Source organism: Ascidiella aspersa, chromosome 4 (assembly GCF_963924565.1).
Source record: "Ascidiella aspersa chromosome 4, kaAscAspe10.2, whole genome shotgun sequence".
Taxonomy (NCBI): Eukaryota; Metazoa; Chordata; class Ascidiacea; order Phlebobranchia; family Ascidiidae; genus Ascidiella; species Ascidiella aspersa.
The window spans coordinates 7,944,595-7,972,440 of record NC_139450.1 but is presented as its reverse complement, the minus strand read 5'-3'; the positions used below and the strand labels follow the sequence as shown (position 1 = coordinate 7,972,440).

General features: G+C 35.0%; 1 long non-coding RNA gene across 1 annotated transcript; it reads left to right on the top strand.

Moving 5' to 3' along the window:
* Nucleotides 1-1,976: 1,976 nt before the first annotated feature.
* On the top strand, nucleotides 1,977-8,031 carry LOC146146963 (uncharacterized). Its single transcript, XR_014494795.1, has 3 exons — nucleotides 1,977-2,099; nucleotides 2,638-2,742; nucleotides 7,942-8,031. It is a non-coding gene; the product is annotated as an uncharacterized LOC146146963 (long non-coding RNA).
* The last annotated feature ends 19,815 nt before the right edge of the window (nucleotides 8,032-27,846 follow it).

Genomic DNA, 27,846 nt, shown 5'->3' with positions numbered 1-27,846 from the left:
GATATCAAAAAACTATTCAAGTTTCGTTTCCCACAACTCGGTTCACGCCGATATATATTTGTAGAGCGTAATTCAATGCGGCGAGGAAACCTGTGATGAACTTGCACGCCGTAAATACGACTCCGTGTGAAACAAAGTTGCAAAGCTAACTAAATGGCGTTTCTTGGTGCCATGATATTATAGCGCGCAACGAACTTTTCTAATTGCCGATAGTAAAAAAAAAAAAGTAACCTACCGCAAAAATGATGAATAGATTGTGACACCTTCAGCAGCATTAAGCATTAAAAAAATAAAAAATGCTACAGCATTTAAAATCTTAGGAAAGTTTGTGAACACATTCCAACATGTTCACTACAATACTGCTAACTTCGATATTTCTTGAACGGTAATACTCTAAAGGTGTATGCTTGACGCTTGTATGGCAGTGATTCTCAACTTACGGCACCCCTCAAAAATTTTCGGCAAGTAATTTTCGTTGAGTATTTTACTGAAATGTCACTATAAATGGAGCTGAATCAACTTAAAATATGTAGGAAAATGTCATTTAATGTAATGGAGTCTAATCGTACACAAATAGTTGTATCAAGAAGCTTACCAATTGCAAAAATCAAATTATTAAAAATCAAATACCTATCGGCACCCTTGAGCATTAGAAATGGCACACCAGGGCGCCGCGGCTCCCCGGTTGAGAATCACTGTTGTATAGACACAGACACGCACGTCTACCTGAAAGGTGCACCTAGGATGTAAGTTGCGATAGAAAATTTCTAAATGCTAATCGAGGGTTTGTCTTATATTTTAAAAAACTTCAAGCGCTACCAATATACTGATGGTTAACGTTTAGTTTTAAAGCACTATTAAAAATCGTTAATGTAAAGCCATTAATTTTTGCACTATGTTTTTGGGAATGGGTTACCGTCGTGCAAAGCCCCGCTTATGGGTGTCTAACTGTCTATACACACTGTATCATAACCGTATTAGGGATTTCTGCACTGTAACTATACTGGGGTTGGGTTTTGTCTGCGTGCGTAACCAATAATTTATCCACGTTCCTAGCTTGCCGTTGCATGTCAAGCAAAGGTATTTCAAAAATATGTGCTCTTATGACAGGGCATTACCAGTACTTTCAAATATCGTTGCGCTCGAATTTACCCTATTGTGATTATTAGCTATATGTTAATATAACTATTAAGGTTCAGATGTAGTTACTTTGTCGTTCGTATCTATTATAAAAGTTATTAGTGATTCTTAGTTTTGACGTGGATTTTTTAAGTTCGGCAGTCTATAATTTATAAGTATACGTATAAAGGCTACGAAAAAATGAACGCTCCATGGAAAAAAAGTGTTTTTCGCTGGTCTTGAACTGCGTAATATTTTTAAATGCAGTCGCTAAATAATAGGATGTTATTTTAAGTCGTTTCCAGTTTACGAACAAATGCATATCATAGCGGTAAAACTTACAGCGAATTTGTTAAGCGTCAAAGCCGAAGTCCAGATAATGAAACTCCCCAAAAGATTTACTCCGGGGGTTTTCAAATTAGTGAAAAAAAACAAAAACAAAGCCAAAACCCAAAATGAAAAACAACGCACAAAAAACGCCCCGAAATCGAATCAGTATTAATTAACCGCAGCCAAACACAAACTGACCAACGCCTGCATTTGGCCCGAATTTGCAACTATTCCGAAGTCAAAACGAAAAGTAAAAAAAAATAAAGTATAACAAATTTATGCTAAAATAAACGTCAAGCTGAACACACTATGGTCGAATTCTATATTGATAATACCAATTTACAGAGTTATGCCACATACGATAATTCAAATAGGGGTCTGACTTAATGATGTCGGCCTAATGCTGTTTAGTTTGTTCGTGTCAAAAAACGTAATCCGTTATTCCGCTCTTCATCGGTTTAGAATTTCAGGCTTTATTTACCGAGGTGATAGACGAAAGCTTATTTTTTTCTTTCGAAGGCCGTGTACCTGCAAAAGTTAAAAAAAAGATCCAGTGGCCCTGGTTTTTGATAGGAATTCTCATTTTTGTGGCTTTTTAGGCAAAAAAGGCAGCCTTATCACGTGAGAAGGGCGGCGGCCTGAGAGGAGCGGTAGGTCTCGTTCAGTGTAAGGCTCAAAAAATTGTTTATTGTACCGATGGATTGCATTAGATGCAATTAAGGAGAATAAATAGCTTCAATATATGGCACTGTTATATCGTTCCGTAACATGTAACGTATTTAAATCTATTGAGTCGTTTTCAGAATCTTTTAAATCGGGCGCTATTTAAAAACTAATTCGCTATAATAAAGGATGTCTATTATAAGCGTTACGTAGAGCAGATAAAGGAGAGAACATGCGCTATACTACTATAAACAAGCACCTAGCCCCGCTTAATAGCTTTATATCTTTCCGCTAGGATATACAAACTCCGGGTTGAATCAGTTGCAGACACAACAACAATAAGGTTGGAAATCAGGTTTACGTTCAACACAGAGCGCCATGAATAATAAATTATTGGCGTTTCTGTTGTGTGCAGGTTATGAGAGCTTAGTTAGGGAATTGCTCCAAAGAGCTTTTTAGGGAATTGCTCCAAAGGCTTGATATCCCAAAGCTTGTATTTAACTCCAATAAAATTTTTCTTTTTAGGATTGATTTTTTGAAAATACAGTCCTGAAATTGCTTGAAACATGATCTCGACAAAACGAAGCCGCTTTCGAGAATCCGCCCTGGCTCTCTGCCTACTTGTTATCGGTAAGTAAAGTAGTGTGGTTCAGTATCTTTCTGCTTTCTGCTTTCTGATCATTCATTGAAATGAATCTGTCGTGTTTTAATTTACACGCAATTGGCGTACACGCGACTAATGGATCATTTGTGCCGTAAAAGTCATATAAATGTATTAGGGCAATTTTAAGTTTCTAATTGAACAAAACGTTGTAAGTGACACATAAGACGTCGGTATAGTTTTTTAATGATATTTCGTTAGGGCTGTAAAACCAAGATCGTGCAAATGGCGCATTTTAAAAAACTCTTTGTTGAGTTTTTTTACGTTTGGGCCCCCAAAAATGTTTGAATCGATTAATAAACATTTCGGAATAAATTTTGCGTATATCTTATTGTATTAATCATTATAGCTTTGCGTTTGTTTTTTACTCATTTTGTAAGATATGGGACTTCTTGGTAAGTGTGAAATAAAACAGACAAAATAAAACTCTTAAATTCATGAACTTGCAATGTGAGTTTTAAAAATTGAAGAAGGACGTTTTTCCAACGTGGTATGGGTCCACCAAGAAAAAACATTTAGTTTTATTTTATGTCCCATCATTTGCATTTAAAAAACTAACCTACACTTCACAATGATTTAGCATTGTCTTGGGCTAAAGGGTAAACATATATGTTTCAAAGCCTGTTTTCAAAAATAAATGTTTTCAAAATAAATGAATACGCGCACACTCCTGGTCGCTGTTTTAGTTTGACTGCTGCGTTCTGATTGTGGATCTCTGGTCTATTGGATTTAATAATTGAGAATCATACTTGCACTTTGATTCGTTTTGGTTTCGCACGTGTTTTATTTTATGAATAAGATCTTGTGACTTGATTTAAAAAAACACGAATGGTCCCGCATAACACGAGGGCAGTGTTCTTAAACCTTTAATTCAGGGGTTCTTAAACTGGGGTCTGTGAACTAGTTTTAGGGGGTACATGAAGACCTAATTGAAATATTAGTGTATATTTTAAAAGTTACTATTTTCTCGAAGAAAACAGTTTAATTAATAATAAAACGGTTTTTGCACTGTATGTATTTAGACTCCATTTCACTTTCACATTTTTGAAAAACAGCAGATTTATAAAATTATTTGTATTACGACGCCAATTTATGACGTCATTTTAAAAAATAGGAATTACATTTTTATTCTGGCTCGTTTTAATTCAGGAAATTCACAGCCTCCACAAATACGTTCTATAAATCGCTTTTTAAAAGTTGTTATAAGTGAATGTTTGTAAGTTGACAAAATTTGCAATCTAATTTTATGCGCAAATTCTATTTTTGGACAATTTTTTGCTTTTTTGCAAATGTATCGCGCACCGATAAAGTACAAAAACTGGCATTTGAGTTTCGGCTTACTAACCCTTGGGCCGGATTTTAATTTACAGTTGAGTTGTTTCGCCCGCCTCATGACGTCCGCGACGAAACCTTGGCAAAGAATGCTTCTTTCTTATGCTTATTTCCCCAACACTGCCGCTCTGCTGCCGTTAGGCGAATCAGTGGGGCGAACCCTATACGGATCGCCCGCCGCGATCAATTGCGTGTACGACGGAAATTACTAAAAAAAAAACAAAGCTAAAACTCGAATAAAAAACAACGCACAAAACGCCCCGAAATCGAATTAGTCCAAATTAACCGCAGCCAAACACAAACTGACCAACACCTGCATTTGTCTCAAATTGGCAACTATTACGAAGTTAATCAAAAAGCAAAAACAGATTTGCACCATAGCAAATTTATACTAAAAATAGTATATATACTCAAATATATATTTGGTGCCTATATAATATATATGATGTTCCTTAGCTCTAATCAACTTTGCTTCTCATGTAAGGTTAGTTTGGAATTACATTTTTAGTGGGGCTCGTTTTAATTCGGATCATTCACAGTCTCCACAAACACGTTTTATAAATCTCTTTTTAATAGTTGTATAAATGAATTTTTGTAAGTTGACCAAATTTGCAATCTGATTTTACGCGCAAATTCTATTTTTGTACAAATTTTTTGCTTTTTCGCAAATGTATCGCGCACCGATAAAGTACGAAAACTGGCATTTGAGTTTCGGCTTACTAACACTTGGGCCGAATTTTAACTTGCAGTTAAGTTGTTTCGCCCGCCTTATGACGTCCGTGACGAAACCTTGGCAAAGAATGCTTCTTTCTTATGCTTATTTCCCCAACACTGCAGACCGATCTGCTTGCTTCAGCTAAACCAGTGGGGCGGAAACGCATACGGATCGCCCGCCGCGATCAATTGCGTGTACGACGGAAATTTCTGGAAAATAACAACCCCAAAAAACGTCCCGAAATCGAATTAGTCCATACCGACCGCAGCCAAACACAAACTGACCAACACCTGCATTTGACCTAAATGGGCAACTTAAGTCAAAACGAAGAGTAAACACAAATTTAACCAAACAATTTTATACCAAAAACTATATATACTTAAACTCTCAAATATATATTTGGTGCCTATATAATATATATGATGTGCCTTAGCTCTAATTAACTTTGCTTGTGTAGGGTTTGTGCGGTTTGTTTTAATTCGGGTAATCCACAGCCGCCAATCACGTTCTATAAATCTCGTTTTAAAAGTTGTTTAAATGAATTTTCCTAAATTGACAAACGTTGCAGGCTAATTTTACGCGTAATTTCGATTTTTTGACAAATTTGTTGCTTTTTTGAAAACGGTAAAATTACTTGAATTAACTCTTAAATTTTGGGTTACTTTTTGTCGCTCTACACGCCTGAATTTTTGTGACTTTTGTGTCCATTTTACAAACTAATGTATTTCATAGCGGAAAAATTACATCGAATTTGTTAAGCGTCAAAGCCAATTATTTTAAAAGGCGTCGATAATCAAACTCTCCAAAGGATTACTCCGGATGTTTTTCAAATTACTGAAGAAATAAAACAAAGCCAAAACCAAAATAGAAAACAACGCACCAAAAATGCCCCGAAATCGAATCAGTCCAAATTAACCGCAACCAAATACAAATTGACCAACGCCTGCATATAGCCCAAATTGGCAACTCCATCGAGGTTTTCCTTTTATACCGGAAAATTTGACCAACTATATTAATAGGTTTTTACTTCATTTTCGGGATATTATAGTAGCCCAGTTTTTATAAAAAATAGTTCTATTAATAGTCACCTTGTTTTTTTCGTTATACTTTTTTATTTTTTTTATTTTATGTTTTTCAAATTAAGGGGGATGATTGAGGAGGATTATATTTATAATGGGGTGGTGACGGCCAATGCTTTTGCTAATTTTTTTTGTTATGCCTATTATAATTGTGGGCTCGGTAATGGATTGTTGACTATGATGGTCGGGGCTCCGGATATGGCTGTGGCCGTTCCTCGTATAAATAATATGAGCTTTTGACTAATCCCGTCGGCATTTTTTATGTTGATTATTATTTTTTCTGTGTATGAGAATGTTTTATTCTCCGTTCTCCGTTCATAAATCTTGACAATGACCAAGTTTACTGACAAATGACCAAGTTTATGAAAAATAATTCCCTATATTTTTGGTTGAACATTCACCATGTTTCAAGTAAATTTTTTTCACCGTTAAATTACCCACCATTATCTCCTTTGTTACCTGCCTTTTTAGATAGGCTGGACAGCATATTTGATCTCTTCTGTAACATACCTTTGTTTTTTACTACATACCTATATCATCTTTTTAAAAGGTGTGGCACTATTTAGTGCAAAATAAATCAAAATTTATGATATAAATACTATAACCCAAACTATTTAACAGTGGCCCTTTTTTGTAAAATGCAAACAGTTTTGGGCTTTGTGCAAATTATTTTGATTGAGGTTAATGAAATGTTTGATAAATAAACTAAACAAAATCTATTATATTTATTTTACTGAAAGCAAAATAAAAAAAAACAGACCCTTCCAAAAGGAAACTTTTTTACTATAACCATAGATAATTCAAAATATTAGTTTTGACAAAATTCAAACCTATAATGCTCAAATCGTTTAGTCGCTTTTTTGTCTACGATTTTGGTTGTGCTGCGCACATGTGATTCGATTGAGTACAGCAGGTTGTTTTGAAATAATTTGTTAAATCTAAAAGTTCCGTTAAACCGTGATAATAAAATTTAGCAAAAAAATAGCGAAAAAATAACGATAACACGCAAAAACTAACACCTGTGTTTTTCTGAAATTTCCTGTCTGAACTTTAGAAGCATGGAAAAATATTTGGGTGGTAGGTCAGGACTTAAATTCTGCTGCCACCGTCATCGAGTTTTTGTATTTACGTCACTGCTCGCTTACCCCGAAATGCTAAAATGCTATAGCTCACGGTCGAGTTTACCGATGCATAAAATTGCCAAATTACGAACATTTATAGCTTATGAAACTCCTAAAAGCAAACGTTTACAGTATATACATATATAAGATATTTGCAAACGTCGTATTGAAAAAATCTGAAACGTTTTTTTCCTTTGTAGAACCATCTGCTAATAGAGAAATTATATCGACGAGCAGTACAGTTTTTAGTTAAATGCAAAATTTACGTAAAGTTTTTATCTGTAATTGCAAGATGAAAATATTTGTTCGTATTTTAAATCATCATGCGCAGCTTTTCAAAAAGCAAAATTAAACAGCTTTGTTAAACTTACACATGATATTGTAGTTATACAGAAACCTTGAAACCTATACGACCTACGTATGTTTTTATTGCTGTGTTTTTCCACTTTCATTTTTTAACGATCATTTTACAAGAAACATTTACTATTTCCCCTGATGTAATTTTTGTGTTTTAGTTTTATTGACCTGATCTTGTTAATAAAAACCCGACTCTCAAATAGAAAACATAAAAGTGGAGTGCGCATTCCCTTTATTGTAAGGAAATACCACGGCCTACGATTGCTTTCCATTTTCTAATCCTCCATAATAGTAAGAATTTGTTTTTATAATGTTATGGCTTGAAAAATTTTGCATCTTACTATGTTTTTTCTACTTTGGCCTGACGAAGCACGTTTGTGCGAAAGCTTGTCGAGAATTCGATACAAGTTGCCTTTATACAGTGCCACCTGATTACCCTATTTAGAATTAGACAAACACGGCATTTACAAAGCCCATAGTGTATGGTTTTTGATATTCTTACTACGTCTTACTACAACCGTAAACCATTATGCTTCTAATCCTCTGATATTATTTGTTTTTTAGTTGCTGTGGAAGAGAGATTTGCTGATGCAGGTATGTATCCTTTTGAAAAAATGTGTCCTTTGAAAAAATCAGACTTTTTCTCGCTTGTCCCATTAAATTTCCAACTGTTCATGCTTATGTTGCTCATTTAGACGACCATGTTTGTTTTCTATTAGGACGACCGATTTGAACATTTACACTTTTTTTAACATATTTTTAATTTTTGTTGTTAATAAATTCAAATTTAATTAGGTTACTTCATTTGCACAGTCGTTTGTAACGAAAACTTCAGGAAGTTTCTAAAAAAGTAGTTGCATTTAGCTGCAAAACTGCGACAAGCAGCAGACTGAAGGTTGTCTGGCCAGGAAACCAACGGACTACTGGTTATTTCCCTCGTAGCAGTAAATCCCAACTGTTGGTAGGGGTTACCCTGCTCACCCCGGGCGACTCAGAATCTATCGCCTTGCGGTGTCGTGGCCTTCACGCTTTGTAACTATATGGCTTTACAAATGTCAACCGACGAAAGATTGTACAATACCAAAATCATCCCGCTCAGGCTATTGCCTAGGCGCAACGTTTAAATTTTACACCCCCCAAAATAACTAATCTGTGATTGACTCATATTAAATGGATGCATTTTTAATAGCCTACACGCCATTAAAGGTAAACATTTTTGGTTTAATGTCTTCGTAGCACGTTTCACAAACAAATGTTCAAATGTTATACCTTTTTTCCACGTTTTCAGCCCAATTACAATAGTAAACTAAAAATTAAAAAATTTGGAACAAAAAAATTCCAAATTTTTTTATTTGGAAAAAAAATAGATTAAAATGAAACTGCTTTTCACTTTAATTAAAGGGAACACATACAGTATTCAGAGTTTTTTGAATGACTAAATTAAACCAAAATTTTCAACGTTCGTAAACAGAGATACCTAAGAAGTTCATGTTACGACGTAATGAAGTAACATTGACATATGACCACGTCCACTACCTGACTTGGTCGAAATATAAGAACATTTTGTCAGTTGGCATCTTTAGGCGAAATTCCGGACGTTGTATAATATCAGAATTGTCATTAAAATGCATTTTTTGCCCTAAACGATAATACTAAACGCATTCTTTTTCGAATGAGCTCATTCAAATATTTAGACGTTTTTTTTTCTGACATTTCATAATGGTATTTAACCAATGTGATTCGTTTACAACCGCAGTACCCTGGTTGGCAATTTTTTTATATTTAGCGCTTTTTACTTTTACAAAAAATATCATTGAGTTTCAAATTTGTTGATAACTACTGTGGGCCAATATTTTCAATATAAAACAACCTTCAAAAGAGCGTTGCCACTATTTTGACTTTTTAGTATGGCCTTCAAATATAAACCTTTTGATTTAAAACCCGTTTTAAATGTTCAGTGATGCACTGAAAGTTCGCGTTCAGCTATGTGAGTTTATTTTCCGTTTGACACTTGCTGAGGCTGCTTGAGATTTTGTCAAAATATGACCAACTGCCACACTCTATCTCATTAGTAGAAAACTAAATGTATAGGTGAGGTGGTAGCTTCCCGCGTTTCCAATTTTCGGCAAACAAAATCTTAGCGGTGCGTCAAAAAATGCTTTGCATTTAAATTAGAAAAACAAAACAACTATATGGTCACATAAAACCAAGTTTTTGTTACGCTCGTGGACAAAGATAACTTAGAAGTTCATGTTTCGACTTACCGAAGTAACATTGACATATGACCACGTCCACCACCTGACTTGGTCGAAATATAAGAACATTTTGTCAGTTGGCATCTTTAGGCGAAATTCCGCACGTTGTATAATATCAGAATTGTCATTAAAATGCATTTTTTGCCCTAAACGATAATACTAAACGCATTCTTTTTCGAATGAGCTCATTCAAATATTTAGACGTTTTTTTTTCTGACATTTCATAATGGTATTCAACCAATGTGATTCGTTTACAACCGCAGTACCCTGGTTGCCAATTTTTTTTATATTTAGCGCTTTTTACTTTTACAAAAAATATCATTGAGTTTCAAATTTGTTGATAACTACTGTGGGCCAATATTTTCAATATAAAACAACCTTCAAAAGAGCGTTGCCACTATTTTGACTTTTTAGTATGGCCTTCAAATATAAACCTTTTGATTTAAAACCCGTTTTAAATGTTCAGTGATGCATTGAAAGTTCGCGTTCAGCTATGTGAGTTTATTTTCCGTTTGACACTTGCTGAGGCTGCTTGAGATTTTGTCAAAATAAGACCAACTGCCACACTCTATCTCATTAGTAGAAAACTAAATGTATAGGTGAGGTGGTAGCTTCCCGCGTTTCCAATTTTCGGCAAACAAAATCTTAGCGGTGCGTCAAAAAATGCTTTGCATTTAAATTAGAAAAACAAAACAATGGTCACATAAAACCAAGTTTTTGTTACGCTCGTGGACAAAGATAACTTAGAAGTTCATGTTTCGACTTACCGAAGTAACATTGACATATGACCACGTCCACCACCTGACTTGGTCGAAATATAAGGACAACTTGTCAATGGGCATCTTTAGGGGAAAAGTCTGCAAGTTGCATAACATCAAAATTGTTATTGAATGCATTTTTGTGTCCTAAATAATTAGACTAAACGCGATGTTTTTCGAATGAGCTTAGTCAAATGTTTATACATTTTTGTGATATTGTATTGTAATATTAAACTAATATGATTCGTTTACAACCGCAGTATCCTGGTTGCCAATGAAAACTTTTTTATAGATATTTAGCACCTTTTTATATTCACAAAAAATATTTTTATTTAGTTCAAAATTTGTTTTGTATAATACCTGTGGCTGTGGTCACCATCATTTTTCAATATATAACAACCTTCAAAAAAGCGTTGCCCTATTTTGACTTTTTAGTATGGCCTTCAAATATAAACCTTTTGATTTAAAACCGGTTTTAAATGTTCAGTGATGCATTGAAAGTTCGCGTTCTACTATGTGAGTTTATTTTCCGTTTGACACTTGTTCTTGCTGAGGCTGCTTGAGATTTTGTCAAAAAATCCGTCTTTCCCCAGCTTTTGGTATGGCTGACTGAAAACACCGTTTTTGTTTGTTTGTATGATTTGTAGGTCCATATACAACTCAGCCAACTGTCACACTCTATCTCATTATAGAAAAACTAAATGTAGGTGAGGTGGTAGCTTCCCGCGTATCCAATTTTCGGCAAACAAATTCTTAGCAGTGCGCCAAAAAGTTCGCGTTCTGCTATGTGAGTTTATTTTGCGTTTGACGCTTGCTAAGGCTGTATTTTTTTTTTTTTAAAGCCAGCTTGATTACTATTTTAAGGCAAACAGTTAAATTTAGCGAAGCTAATTAATAATTTATTGAAAGTTTCATGGGCGTTACCAACCAATCAATTAATTAATATATTATTTTATTTAATACGTGAAAAATAACATAAAAATAGATTAAGGCTTACATTCCCAAAATAAAATACATCGCGATTTAAAGTTTTTGATAACGCCAGATTGTACTTACATTTGTTGCCAAATGGCGCCGGTTTATAGAGAGCAACGATTGTACTGGTGGCGCTTCCGTGAATTCACAGCGCTACAGCGCCTTCATGCGTATTTTAGTTTTCCCGAAACGTTTGTACAACGCCCACAAACTAAAAAATTATAAAAATCTAAAGTTTTTTGTAAACGGATTCATATTAAACTCCGTTTGAATCGCACAATCTTTATGTTGGATATTTAAGTGATTCAATAGGCGTGTACAAAGTAAAATAATAAAAAATTGCTAATTAAACGCAGACTACTAGCCTCTTTAAGTTGACCTCCTAATAAGATTTAATGCTCCCTGCCACATTTGATAATATCATTTTTTTTACGCAACACTAATAAATGTAAGTTGCCCTCTTTACATGTTTACCGTGTTGCCGATTATTTTATTTTGGAATTAAACGCATTTCAAAGCTTTCCAAACAGCGCATTAACTTGTATAGCGTTTTCAACAAATATTTGGTATCGTGTTTTTGCCATTTTAGTTATGGAAATTCTGATATTACTTTCAGTAATTCCATGTTGGGTTTTTTGTTCCTTTAAAATGCATATGCGAAGCAACGATAACGCAGGATCACAATCATTTTTTAACTAACAAAATTAATGGACAGACTTCCGAAAATAATCTAAGCTGTAAATTAATAAATCTGAAATCTATAAAACCCTGGTAAGTTTTTGATCGTTTGTAAAGCTCCTATAATTACCTCCGCACATATAGGATCTATGTTACCCCGACCCAAACCGATGTTTCAAAAAATATCAGGTTACTTCGTGTTTATTAAGTCAGTGCCAACAACGTTCTTTACAAAAAGCCCAGTGTTGTATAACAAGAATCAGTAGCATTAAAAACTAAACATTTGCAAATTTGTGATAAAATGACCAATACGACTTTTGGGACATAACATCACACACTTTTGGGACATAACATCATTATAAATAGTATTTTTACCGGTACGGCATACCGTCAAATAGCCAAATAAATATTCGCATTTAATTCTGTGAAGTTGACAGAATTATCTTTTTGTTTCTATCCATTCAAGCTGTTGTGAAATGATGTTCCTTCCGCGCAGTAAACGTTCCGTGCAGTAAACGTTCATAACCTTATGAACTTACGATGTTTACATTCAGAAGAGCCCAAAGTATTACAGAATGTATTAAAGACGATAAAGCATCAAAGCAATGCATATAAACTTAACGAACATAATTCAAGCAAATCATGTCCTGATGTCTTTTTTTTGTGGAGGTGCCCTGCCAAAAACAAATTATACAAATTATTAGTGGAAACTGTTCGCGATTAATTTGTCCGTTTTTACAATTAAATCCACCATAGTTTCTTTTAGGAGCATCTTTTTTTTTCAAAGTATTTAGTTTTACCAAATGGACCAGTTAACCACATCGTTATTTACCTCAGGTCTTAATGGTTTGTTTTCTGCGTCGGTTTAAACTTTAACATGTAGTGAAAGATTACATTTGTTTGGGTTTGATATATTTTTGTGCGACCAGGGCTCAGGTTCGGCGACACATCCTTAAAGTCTGCTGTTCGGGCTGCAACACTTGGTATTTAAAAAAAATGAAACTATATTCAAAACTTTTATAGCATCATGAAAAACGGAATAAAATTGTAGGCCTTAGGGCGAATGGAACGACAATTTTCAAAACCGTGCAGCCAAACTATTACCAACTTTTCTGTTGTATGATTTTCAGATCCCTGCACAACTCAGCCAACTGCTACACAAGGAACTCTATCTCCATCACTTCCTGGTGGTGGTCATGCCGTTGGTGCTACAGTTACCATAACGTGCAACGCTGGATATGCAACATCGGCTTCTACCGCAACTTGTCAAAGCGACGGGACTTTCGACGTTACTGCATTCACATGCACTGGTAACGAATTTATTATAACCATTTAAAATGAGTAAAATCCCAAATTGGCCGAAAAGAGTAACAAGTTTCTTAAGTAAAAAACACGAACGAAATAATTGATTGCCTCTAATTATAGCATCTGATAAAGAGGTGAAACATCAGATTCATGGCTAAATATGATAGGTGAAAAACGTTTGTCATTATTGTTTGACACTCATTGAGGCTGCTTAAGATTTTGTCGAAATAACACGTCTTTCCGCAGCTTTCGGTATGGCTGACTGAAAACAACGTTATTTTTTTTTATGATTTGTAGTTCCTTGCCCAACTCAGCTAAGTACTACATAATGAACTCTATCTCATCACTAGATGTTATGACTAGAAAAATTAAATATAGGTTAGGTGGTAGCTTTCTGTGTGTGTTACCATTTTTGGCAAACAAATTCTTAGCGGTGCGTCAAAAAATTGCTTTGTCCCTAAATTAGAAAAACAAAACAGCTAAATGGTTATGTAAAACCATTTTTTACGTTCGTAAACAGAGATACCTAAGAAGTTCATGTTTCGACTTACCGAAGTAACATTGACATATGACCACGTCTACTACCTGACTTGGTCGAAATATAAAAACATCTTGTCAGTTGTCATCTTTAGGGGAAAAGTCTGCAAGTTGCATAACATCAAATTTGTCAATGAATGCATTTTTGAGTCTTAAACGATAAGACTAAACGCAATGTTTTTCAAATAAGCTTATTCAAATGTTTAGAATTTTTTCTGATATTTTATAATGGTATTAAACCAAATTGATTCGTTCACAACCGTAGTGCCCTGGTTGTCAATTGAAAACTATTTTTTATGCAAATTTAGCACTTTTTTATTTTCACAAAAAATATTTTTATGTAGTTCAAAATTTGTTTATATATTACCCGTGGCTGTGGTCACCATCATTTTTCAATATATAACAACCTTCAAAAGAGCGTTGCCCCTATTTTGACTTTTTAGTATGGCCTTCATATATAAACCTTTTGATTTAAAACCGGTTTTAAATGTTCAGTGATGCATTAAAAGTTCGCGTTCTGCTATGTGAGTTTATTTTCCGTTTGACACTTGTTAAGGCCGCTTAATATTTTGTCAAAATAAGACGTCATACCGCAGCTTTCGGTATGGCTGACTGAAAACACCGTTTTTTGTTTGTTTGTATGTATGATTTGTAGGTCCATATACAACTCAGCCAACTGCCACACTCTATCTCATTACAGAAAAACTAAATGTAGGTGAGGTGGTAGCTTCCCTCGTTTATTATTTTCGGCAAACAATTTCTTTGCGGTGCGCCAACAATGCTTTGCATTTAAATTAGAAAAAAAACGTGGACCAAGGTTGCTTAGAAGTTCATGTTACGATTTAACGAAGTAACATTGACATATGACCACGTCTACCACCTGACTTGATCGAAATATAAAAACATCTTGTCAGTGGGCATCTTTAGGGGATATTCCGCACATCGCATAAAATCAAACTGATCAAAGTGCTATTGAATGCATTTTTTGCGTTCCAAACGATTAGACTAAACGCAGTCTTTTCCGAATGAGCTCATTCTGGTTCCAATGGAAGCCTATTTCTATTAAGCAGTTTTTTTATTTTCACAAAACATGCATTTTTGCCATAAAATTTGTATACTAACTGTAGTCCTTATTATTTTTCTTTAAAAAACGGCCTTCAAAAGAGCATTGCCCCTATTTTGACGGTATAGCCTTGCAGTATAAATCTTTTGGTTTAAACCTCTTTTGATTGTTCCGTGATGCATTTAAAGTTCGCGTTCTGCTATGTAAGTTTATTTTGCGTTCCCTTGCTGAGGCTACATTTGTTTTTTAAAAATAAAACAGCTTGATTACTATTTTAAGGCAAACAGTTAAATTTAGCGAAGCTAATTAATAATTTATTGAAAGTTTCATGGGCGTAACCAACCAATCAATCAATTAATATATTATTTGATTTAATACGTGAAAAATAACATACAAATACATTAAGGCTTTTATTTACAAAGTAAAATACATCGCGATTTGAAGTTTTTGTTAACGCCAGATTGTACTTACATTTGTTGCAAAATGGCGCCGGTTTATAGAGAGCAACGGTTGTACTGGTGGCGCTTCCGTGAATTCACAGCGCTACAGCGCCTTCATGCGTATTTTAGTTTTTCCGACGTTTATGCAACGCCCACAAACTAAAACAGAAATCTGAAATTTCTTTGTTCACGGATTTATAATAAACGCCAATCGAATCGCACAATCTTTATTTGGGATATTTTAAGGATTCATTAGGCGTGTACAAAGTAAAATAATAAACATTTACTAATTAAACGCAGATTGTTAATATGATTATTTCCTCGCAACTTTTTTTTCTTTGCCAATTCAAACTTATATATAGCTAAAATAGAAAGGGTCGGTCTCTTTGTGTAACCACTTGCGGTTCAAGGCTGATCCTTCCCCAAATCCGGTAACGTTATTTACTTTTCTGTTTTGCGTGTGCATTGTATTAAGCGTGGATGGGGAGAAAAACAAAACTTGAAACTAGACTAATCTCTTTAAATTGACCTCCTAATAAGATTTAATGCTCCCTGCCACATTTGATAACATCATTTGCTTTTTATTTTGCAACACTAATGACATTAAGTCGGCTTCTTTACATGTTTACCGTGTTGCCGCTTATTTTATTTTGGAATTAAACGCATTTCAAAGCTTTCCAGGCAGCGCATTAACTTGTATAGCGTTTTTAACAAATATTTGGTATCGTGTTTTTGCCATTTTAGTTATGGAAATTCTGATCTTACTTTCAGTAATTCCATGTTGGGTTTTTTGTTCCTTTAAAATGCATATGCGAAGCAACGATAACGCAGGATCACAATCATTTTTTAACTAACAAAATTAATGGACAGACTTCCGAAAATAATCTAAGCTGTAAATTAATAAATCTGAAATCTATAAACCCTGGTAAGTTTTTGTTCGTTTGTAAAGCTCCTATAATTACCTCCGCACATATAGGATCCATGTTACCCCGACCCAAACCGATGTTTCAAAAAATATCAGGTTACTTCGTGTTTATTAAGTCAGTGCCAACAACGTTCTTTACAAAAAGCCCGTAAGTTCTATACAAAAAGCCTGAAGTGTTGTATAACAGGATCAGTAGCATTAAAAACGCTAAACATTTGCAAATATGTGATAAGGGACATTACACCATAATAAATAGTACTTTTACCGGTGCGGCATACCGTCAAATAGCCAAATAAATATTCGCATGTAATTCTGTGAAGTTGACAAAAACTCTTTTTGTTGCTATCCATTCAAGCTGTTGTGAAATGATTTTTCTTCCGCGCAGTAAACATTCCAATAACCTTGTGAACTTACGATGTTTACATTTAGAAGAGCCTGAAACATGCAGAATGTGTAAAGGCGGCGCTAAAGCGCCAAAGCAATGCAAATGTAGCTATCAAACATAATTCAAGCAAATCATGTCCTGATGTCTTTTTTTGTGGAGGTGCCCTGCCAAAAACAAATTGTGTTGCGTTTACCATTTTCGGCAAACAAATTCATAGCGGTGCGCAAAAAAAATTGCTTTTCACCTAAATTAGAAAAACAAAACAACTAAATGGTTATGCAAAACCATTTTTGTTACGTTCGTAAACAGAGATAGCTTAAAAGTTCAGGTTTTGACTTAACGAAGTAACATTGACATATGACCACGTGTCGAAATATAAGGACAACTTGTCTGTGGGCATCTTTAGGTGAAAGTTCGTTCGTTGCATAATATTAAAATTGTCATTGCATTTTTGTGTCTTAAACGATAAGACTAAACGCAGTCTTTTTCTAATAAGTCCATTCAAATATTTAGACTTTTTTTTCTAATATTTTATTGTGATATTAAACCAATGTGATTCGTTGACAACCGCAGTATCCTGGTTGCCAATAAAAACCTATTTTGTATATTTAGCGCTTTTTTACTTTTACGAAAATATCATTTAGTTTAAAATTTGTTTATATAACAAGTGTGGTTACCATTATATTCAATATATAACAACCCTCACAAGAGCGTTGCCACTATTTTGACTTTTTAGTATAGCCTTCATATATAAACCTTTTGATTTTAACCCGGTTTTAAATGTTCAGTGATGCATTGAAAGTTTCGCGTTCGCTATGTGAGTTTGTTTTCCGTTTGACACTTGCTGAGGCCGCTTGAGATTTTTTTAAAATAGGACCATCTTTTCCGCAGTTTTGTATGGCTGAGTGAAAACAACGTTATTGTTTGTTTGTATGATTTCTGGGTCAAGTACTATAGAAAAACTAAATGTAGGTTGGGGGTAGCTTCCCGCGTTTACTGTTTTCGGCAAACAAATTCTTGGCGGTGCGCCAAAAACTGCTTTGCATTTAATTTGGAAAAACAAAACAACTAAATGGTCACATAAAACCAAGTTTTTTACGCTCGTGGACAAAGATAACTTAGAAGTTCATGTTTCGACTTACCGAAGTAACATTGACATATGACCACGTCTACTACCTGACTTGGTCGAAATATAAAAACATCTTGTCAGATAAGACTAAACTCAGCGTTTTTTCTAAAAAAGCTCATTTAAATGTCCAGACAGTTTTTCTTGAAAGTAAGTTCAAATTTCCTTGAATAATTAAATCAACTCCAATTAAATCAACTCCCCCCATAAAATGACAACAATACGATTCAATGTTCTGTTAACTGTATCACAACGTCAATTTAACATGTTTAAAATTATCCAAGGTTTTTTAAAATCAAACAACAATTACTTTAATGCAAACCTGTAGTTTGTAATGTCACAGTAAGCGTATTTATTAAAAGGAAAATATCGATAAAGACAAATTTCTTGAACGCAAATTGTTTAGCAAGAAAATAGCATTTTTTTACTAGCCAAAATAAATGTTTTTTCTTTTTGATATTAAGAAGGTTATCCTGAGTATATGGTTAAACTCTTGCCGTTTAAGAATAATGATGTGCTGTGACGCGTTGCTGTTGTGATTTATTACGTTGCGAAAAATGTATGTTGCATTTATAGACATTTTACTTCTTATAAGATGACACGCGTCGTTTATACCTGAATGGAATCTATATTGCGTGGGTGATATTTTACATATTGGGTAAAACAAACTAAATAGTAAATTACAGACGCAGTTTTTGCACCCTAAAATCTCTTTGTATAGTAACGGTAGTCATAATTATTTTTTATTAAAAACAGCCTTCATAAGAGCGTTGCCCGTATTTTGACTTTTGTGGTGGCCTTAGGGGACATAAAGTTCTTGATTGAACCATGTTTTATATGTGAAGTGATGCTTTGAAAGTTAACGTTCTGCTATATGGGTTTATTTTGCGTTTGACAATTGTTGAGCTGCATTGGATTTTGTCTAAAATAGTTGTCTGTCCGCGGCTTTCGATATGGTTAAACAAAACAAAAACAAACCTTATCTTGGTTTAATTATTTTAGGGCAAACTAAACAAATAGTAATATTTAGGCAAGCTAATTTAGTTATATTAAAATGCCATAGGCGTTACTAATCAGTCAATTAGTTATATTGCGTGAATATACAAGGAATAGGCAGTAAGGTCTACATTCATGAAAAAAACATTGCAATTTTACGTTTTAGGTATGAGCGAGACATGGCTTTTATTTGTTGCCAACTGACGCAGGTTTATAGAGAGCAACGCTTGATCTATTGGCGCCTTCGTCAATTCATAGCCCTGTAGCGCCGCATGCGTATTCTAGTTTTCCCAAAACGTTTGTGCCACGCCCCCAAAGAAGAAACGATAACTTAAAGTTCCAATCATTTTTCCAAGTGAAACAAGAATTGAATGAATCAAAACTTAGAATTAATAAATCCAAAAAGCTATAGAAGTTTAGTAACAAAAATTTATTTAAAACAATACAGTTGTCGCAATACTTTAAATATTCAAAGATTATCACCTAATATGACTCTATTGGCCAACTATATAAGTAAGGCTAAGCGAACAATCATAATTATAAATAATATTTTGTTTGTTTATAAACCTCCTGTTGTCTCCGCACATAGCATTGCAAGTAACACCCAATCAGAAATCAGTAAAAAAAATGTTTACATTGCTTTGTGTTAATAATATCAGTGCTAACTGCTAGCAACGTTCTATTGCCACAAAAAGCCCGAAGCGTATTTTCAAAGAAGTGTAGTTGCATTAAAAACGCAACACGTTTTGCGAAAGCGCCAAAAAAATGCAAATAGAAATTAAGCAGCGAAAGAAAAAAAATATATATACGAAGGGGTAAACTGCGCATTTTTTTCCCCCAAAAAGTCTGCCATAGTTTTTTTAAATGATCATTATATGGGCCGAAAATTTATTTTCGGGACATATCTTGTTTTTGCCGTTATTATATGGGCCGAAAATTTATTTTCGGGACATATCTTGTTTTTGCCGTTATTCTTTTTTGGTTTCCTATGGTTTCCTATGGTTTCCTATTGTTTCCCATGGTTTCCTATGGTATGTTTCAGACCGATTTTTGTCCGAAGCTTTATAGAAAAAGTAGACATCGTAGAACCTTCAAATTTTCAGACATGGCATAGAGTATTATGTAGGTGCTTTGTAAAAGTTTATGAGGCTGCACCCCCAGGGGCCTTTGCTTGGGGGGTAAAAACCTGAAATATTGCGTTTTAGCTCTTGGTAGCTAACGACTGCCATCTAGCAGCAGAAAAACTTTCATACAGAATTCGTACATATTCGCTTGCTTTGTCCAGCTTGTGAAGTGACGAAGCGACTCACCGCCTGCTGCGCTTTATTGTCCCGCGCGTGCAACATTTGTGTTGGAAGTGGCTTATCTAGTAAAACTATGCACATGCGACTTGCCTTTCATAAAGAGGCCTCTCTAAGTAAAAAAACCTATTGCTCTTACAACACAAAATATTTTACCACCGCAAATTTAAATGCGAATCCTACAGGCAGTGTACACATCTCTGTTAGCACATGTTGTAATTGTTGCACCATTCAAACATATCAACACCAGGTCTAAGCAAATATAATTATACAAGGGCCGCAACAACAAAAAGCTTAAGTTTAACGCATTCTTAACGACGACGTTACAAAGCTACGTCATAACATGGCGTCATAAATAAATAAATCTTGCATTTATTGGATTTAAATTGGCAAAACTTTCAATATAAAACGTGGCTTATTAGGCACATAAACGTGTTTGCATATTGCTCAAAACTACAGATTTAAACTCTGTTTCAACAGTGATTGCTCAGACCAAGGCATGGTAAAAATTTACACAGTAAAAGTTGGAAAAAGTATAGCAAACCATAGACGTTAAATCATTTAGAGAGAATGAAAATATTGACTTTTTAAACATGCTAGCTGACCAAAATGTAATAACATGGCCGTAAGCATTATCTACGTAAATTTTTATTGATCAAATATATGTTTCGATCATTCCCCAAATTCTACGCCATATTTGAACCCCTTTCGCATCAAAGGCATATTTTAAGTGGGGAAGTTTTCGGCCCATATCTGTTTTTGCTTGCAGAAACAAGTTAAGGAAAATGAAAAACAAAATATATAATATAAAGTACACAATACAAAATATTAAAAAAAAAATTAAAAAAAAAAAATTAAAATAAAGTAAAAATTGAAAATAAACACTAAGCCCTGAAAATATATCCCCTGACAAAATATACAACAACCGCACCCCCGTCTAGTTCTTTTTTGGTTTCCTATGGTTTCCTATGGTTTCCTATGGTTTCCTATGGTTTCCTATGGTTTCCTATGGTTTCCTATGGTTTCCTATGGTTTCCTATGGTATGTTTCAGACCGAGTTTTGTCCGAAGCTTTATAGAAAAAGTAGACATCGTAGAACCTTCAAATTTTCAGACATGGCGTAGAGTATTATGTAGGTGCTTTGTAAAAGTTTATGAGGCTGCACTCCCAGGGGCCTTTGCTTGGGGGGTAAAAACCTGAAATATTGCGTTTTAGCACTTCGTAGCTAACGACTGCCATCTAGCAGCAGAAAAACTTTCATACAAAATTCGTTCAGATTCGCTTGCTTTGTCCAGCTCGCGTCGCGACGAGGCGGCTGCTGGCATCCCTGCTGCGCCCTATTGTCCCGCGCGTGCAACATTTGTGTTGGAAGTGGCTTGCCTAGTAAAACTATGCACATGCGACTTGCCTTTCATAAAGAGGCCTCTCTAAGTAAAAAAACCTATTGCTCTTACAACACAAAATATTTTACCACCGTAAATTTAAATGCGAATCCTACAGGCAGTGTACACATCTCTGTTAGCACATGTTGTAATTGTTGCACCATTCAAACATATCAACACCAGGTCTAAGCAAATATAATTATACAAGGGCCGCAACAACAAAAAGCTTAAGTTTAACGCATTCTTAACGACGACGTTACAAAGCTACGTCATAACATGGCGTCATAAATAAATAAATCTTGCGTTTATTGGATTTAAATTGGCAAAACTTTCAATATAAAACGTGGCTTATTAGGCACATAAACGTGTTTGCATATTGCTCAAAACTACAGATTTAAACTCTGTTTCAACAGTGATTGCTCAGACCAAGGCATGGTAAAAATTTACACAGTAAAAGTTGGAAAAAGTATAGCAAACCATAGACGTTAAATCATTTAGAGAGAATGAAAATATTGACTTTTTAAACATGCTAGCTGACCAAAATGTAATAACATGGCCGTAAGCATTATCTACGTAAATTTTTATTGATCAAATGTATGTTTCGATCATTTTCCAAAATCTACGCCATATTTGAACCCCCTTCGCTTCAAAGCCATAAGTTATTATATTATTATACACAACTTATAATTGTGTGTAGATATGTTGGATTGGAGTAACATACAGAACAGGTGCAAATAGCAAATATTCTCCAAATACGATGTTTCCAATATTCTCCAAATCGTATTTCATCGTATTGTCGCGATAATACCCAAAGAGGTAAGGCCGTGAATAAAGTTTCACCCACCGTACAATTAACGGAGGGAAGCATTTCGAGAAGGGATGTTCAAGGCAGAATATCGGCGACACATTTATAATGCTTGCTTTAAATGCGGCGTCAGCATTTTTTGGGGCGACCAATTACTTTGCGATAAGCTTCGCCTAATAATTAAGTGTCAATAGGGTGTATTTACCGCCGCAAGTTTAAATGCGAAATCTTAAGGCAGTCTACGCCTCTCTGTTAGCACCTGTTGTGCATCTTGCTCCAACCAGCATACCAACATCAGGCCTAAACTTATCTAGCAAAACTTTCGATTTAATAGTTTGCGTATTAGGCACGTAATAGTGTTTTTAATATTTTTTTGAAACGACAGATTTAAAGCCTGTTTTAACAGTGATTGCTCGGACCAAGCTATGGTAAAAAATTACCTAGTGAAAGTTTGCAAAAGTATAGCAAACCATAGGCGTTAAACCATTTTTAGTCTTTAAGAGAATGATAATATTTGATTTTCAAACACGTAAGCTGGTCAAAATTTAATAAAATAGCCATATGCATTATCTAAGTAAATTCTATTTATCAAATATATGTTTCGATCATTCCCCAAATTCTACGCCATATTTGAACCCCTTTCGCATCAAAGGCATATTTTAAGTGGGGAAGTTTTCGGCCCATATCTGTTTTTGCTTGCAGAAACAAGTTAAGGAAAATGAAAAACAAAATATATAATATAAAGTACACAATACAAAATATTAAAAAAAAAATTAAAAAAAAAAAAATTAATATAAAGTAAAAATTGAAAATAAACACTAAGCCCTGAAAATATATCCCCTGACAAAATATACAACAACCGCACCCCCGTCTAGTTCTTTTTTGGTTTCCTATGGTTTCCTATGGTATGTTTCAGACCGATTTTTGTCCGAAGCTTTATAGAAAAAGTAGACATCGTAGAACCTTCAAATTTTCAGACATGGCGTAGAGCGGTATGTAGGTGCTTTGTAAAAGTTTATGAGGCTGCACCCCCAGGGGCCTTTGCTTGGGGGGTAAAAACCTGAAATATTGCGTTTTAGCACTTTCTAGCTAACGACTGCCATCTAGCAGCAGAAAAACTTTCATACAGAATTCGTACATATTCGCTTGCTTTGTCCAGCTTGTGAAGTGACGAAGCGACTCACCGCCTGCTGCGCTTTATTGTCCCGCGCGTGAGACTTTCATTGTGCGAAGTTGCACGTCCAACTGGGCTCGTGCGACTTGCATTTTAAAACGAGGCTTCTCTTTAGTAAAATTACTTAATGCTGTTAAGAAACAACTTATTTTACCGCCGCAAATTTAAATGCGAAATCTGGTCCAACATATCAACACCAGGCCTACACAACTTAAAATTGTGTGTTGATATGTTAGATTGGAGTAATATACTATACAGGTGCAAATAGCAAATATTCTCCAAATACGATTTTTTCAAATATTCTTCAAATCGTATTTCATCGTATTGTCGCGGTAATACAAAAAGAGGAAAGGCCGTGAATAAAGTTTCACCCACCGTACAATTAACGCAGGGAAGCATTTCGAGTAGGGATGTTCAAAGCAGAATATCAGCGACTCATTTATAATGCTTGCTTTCAATGCGGCGTTATTTTTTGGGGGGGCGACCAATTACTTTGCGATAAGCTTCGCCTAATAATCAAGTGTCAATAGGGTGTATTTACCGCCGCAAGTTTAAATGCGAAATCTTAAGGCAGTCTACGCCTCTCTGTTAGCACCTGTCGTGCATCTTGCTCCAACCAACATACTAATATCAGGCCTAAACAACTAGCAAAACTTTCGATTTAATAGTTTGCGTATTAGGCACATAATAGTGTGTTTCATATTGTTTGAAACTACAGATTTAAAGTCTGTTTTAACAGTGATTGCTCGGACCAAGCCATGGTAAAAATTTACCGAGTAAAAGTTTGCAAAAGTATTGCAAACCATAGGCGTTGTGTTTTCAGTTTTGTCAGGTTTATTGAAACATTCCAACTATATTGTTCTAGTACAAATGAATACAATAGTAAACATCAACTAGACGGGGGTGCGGTTGTTGTATATTTTGTCAGGGGGTATATTTTCAGGGCTTAGTGTTTATTTTCAATTTTTACTTTATTTTATTTATTTATTTTTTTTTAAATGTTTTGTATTGTGTACTTTATATTATATATTTTGTTTTTTATTTTCCTTAACTTGTTTCTGCAAGCAAAAACAGATATGGGCCGAAAACTTCCCCACTTAAAATATGCCTTTGATGCGAAAGGGGTTCAAATATGGCGTAGAATTTGGGGAATGATCGAAACATATATTTGATAAATAGAATTTACGTAGATAATGCGTATGGTCATTTTATTAAATTTTGACCAGCTTACGTGTTTGAAAAGCAAATATTACCATTCTCTTAAAGACTAAAAATGGAACGCCTATGGTTTGCTATACTTTTGTAAACTTTTACTCGGTAATTTTTTACCATGGCTTGGGCCGAGCAATCACTGTTAAAACAGGCTTTAAATCTGTAGTTTTAAACAATATGAAAAACTCTATTATGTTCTCAATACGCAAACTATTAAATCGAAAGTTTTGCTAGATGTTTAGGCCTGATGTTGGTAGTATGCTGGTTGGAGCAAGATGCACGACAGGTGCTAACAAAGAGGCGTAGACTGCCTTAAGATTTCGCATTTAAACTTGCGGCGGTAAATACACCCTATTGACACTTAATTATTAGGCGAAGATTATCGCGAAGTAATTGGTCGCCCGAAAAAAAACTAACGCCGCATTGAAAGCAAGCATTATAAATGAGTCGCTGATATTCTGCTTTGAACATCTCTACTCGCAATGCTTCCCTCCGTTAATTGTACGGTGGGTGAAACTTTATTCACGGCCTTACCTCTTTGTGTATTACCGCGACAATACGATGAAATACGATTTGGAGAATATTGGAAAAATCGTATTTGGAGAATATTTGCTATTTGCACCTGTAAAATATGTTACTCCAATCCAACATATCAACACACAATTTTAAGTTGTGTAGGCCTGGTGTTGATATGTTGAATTAGAGTTGCCACCAGATTTCGCATTGAAATTTAGGGCGGTAAAATAAGTTGTTTCTTAAGACCATTAAGTAATTTTACTAAAGAGAAACCTCTTTTTAAAATGCAAGTCGCACGAGCCCAGTTTTGGACGTGCTACTTCGCACAATGAAAGTCTCACGCGCGAGACAATTATGTTCTCTATACGCAAACTATTAAATCGAAAGTTTTGCTAGATGTTTAGGCCTGATGTTGGTAGTATGCTGGTTGGAGCAAGATGCACGACAGGTGCTAACAGAGAGGCGTAGACTGCCTAAAAGATTTCGCATTTGAATTTGCGGCGGTAAAATAAGTTATTTCTTAAGAGCATTAAGTAATTTTATTAAAGAGAAACCTCGTTTTAAAATGCAAGTCGCACGAGCCCAGTTTAGGACGTGCCACTTCGCACAATGAAAGTCTCGCGCGCGGGACAATGAAGCGCAGCAGGCGGTGAGTCGCTTCGTCACTTCACAAGCTGGACAAAGCAAGCGAATGTGAACGAGTTCTGTATGAAAGTTTTTCTGCTGCTAGATGGCAGTTGTTAGCTACAAAGTGCTAAAACGCAATATTTCAGGTTTTTACCCCCCAAGCAAAGGCCCCTGGGGGTGCAGCCTCATAAACTTTTACAAAGCACCTACATACCACTCTACGCCATGTCTGAAAATTTGAAGGTTCTACGATGTCTACTTTTTCTATAAAGCTTCGGACAAAACTCGGTCTGAAATATACCATAGGAAACCATAGGAAACCAAAAAAGAACTAGACGGGGGTGCGGTTGTGGTATATTTTGTCAGGGGGTATATTTTTAGGGCTTAGTGTTTATTTTCAATTTTTACTTTATTTTATTTTTATTATTTTTTTTTTTTAATATTTTGTATTGTGTACTTTATATTATATATTTTGTTTTTTAGTTTCCTTAACTTGTTTCTGCAAGCAAAAACAGATATGGGCCGAAAACTTCCCACTTAAAATATGCCTTTGATGCGAAAGGGATTCAAATATGGCGTAGAATTTGGGGAATGATCGAAACATATATTTGATAAATAGAATTTACGTAGATAATGCGTATGGTCATTTTACTAAATTTTGACCAGCTTACGTGTTTGAAAAGCAAATATTATTATTTTCTTAAAGACTAAAAATGGTTTAACGCCCATGGTTTGCTATACTTTTGCAAACTTTTACTCGGTAATTTTTTACCATGGCTTGGGTCGAGCAATCACTGTTAAAACAGGCTTTAAATCTGCAGTTTTAAACAATATGAAAAACACTATTATGTTCTCAATACGCAAACTATTAAATCGAAAGTTTTGCTAGATGTTTATGCCTGATGTTGGTAGTATGCTGTTTGGAGCAAGATGCACGACAGGTGCTAACAGAGAGGCGTAGACTGCCTTAAGATTTTGCATTTAAACTTGCGGCGGTAAATACACCCTATTGACACTTAATTATTTGGGAAGCTTATCGCAAAGTAATTGGTCGCCCGAAAAAAAGCCAACGCCGCATTGAAAGCAAGCATTATAAATGAGTCGCCGATATTCTAATTTGAACATCTCTACTCGCAATGCTTCCCTCCATTAAATGTACGGTGGGTGAAACTTTATTCACGGCCTTACGTCTTTTTGTATTACCGCGACAATACGATTTGAAGAATATTTGAAAAAATCGTATTTGGAGAATATTTGCTATTTGCACCTGTATAGTATGTTATTCCAATCCAACATATCAACACACAATTTTAAGTTGTGTAGGCCTGGTGTTGATATGTTGGATTAGAGTTGCCACCAGATTTCGCATTTAAATTTGCGGCGGTAAAATAATTTGTTTCTTAACAGCATTAAGTAATTTTACTAAAGAGAAGCCTCGTTTTAAAATGCAAGTCGCACGAGCCCAGTTGGACGTGCAACTTCGCACAATGAAAGTCTCACGCGCGGGACAATAAAGCGCAGCAGGCGGTGAGCGCTTCGTCTCTTCACCAGCTGGACAAAGCAAGCGAATACGAACGAATTCAGTATGAAAGTTTTTCTGCTACTAGATGGCAGTCGTTAGCTAGAAAGTGCTAAAATGCAATATTTCAGGTTTTTAACCCCCAAGCAAAGGCCCCAGGGGGTGCAGCCTCATAAACTTTTACAAAGCACCTACATACCACTCTACGCCATGTCTGAAAATTTGAAGGTTCTACGATGTCTACTTTTTCTATAAAGCTTCGGACAAAAGTCGGTCTGAAACATACCATAGGAAACCATAGGAAACCATAGAAAACCATAGGAAACCAAAAAAGAACTAGACGGGGGTGCGGTTGTTGTATATTTTGTCAGGGGGTATATTTTCAGGGCATAGTGTTTATTTTTAATTTTTACTTTATTTATTTTATTTTATTTATTTTTTTTTAATATTTTGTATTGTGTACTTTATATTATATATTTTGTTTTTTTAT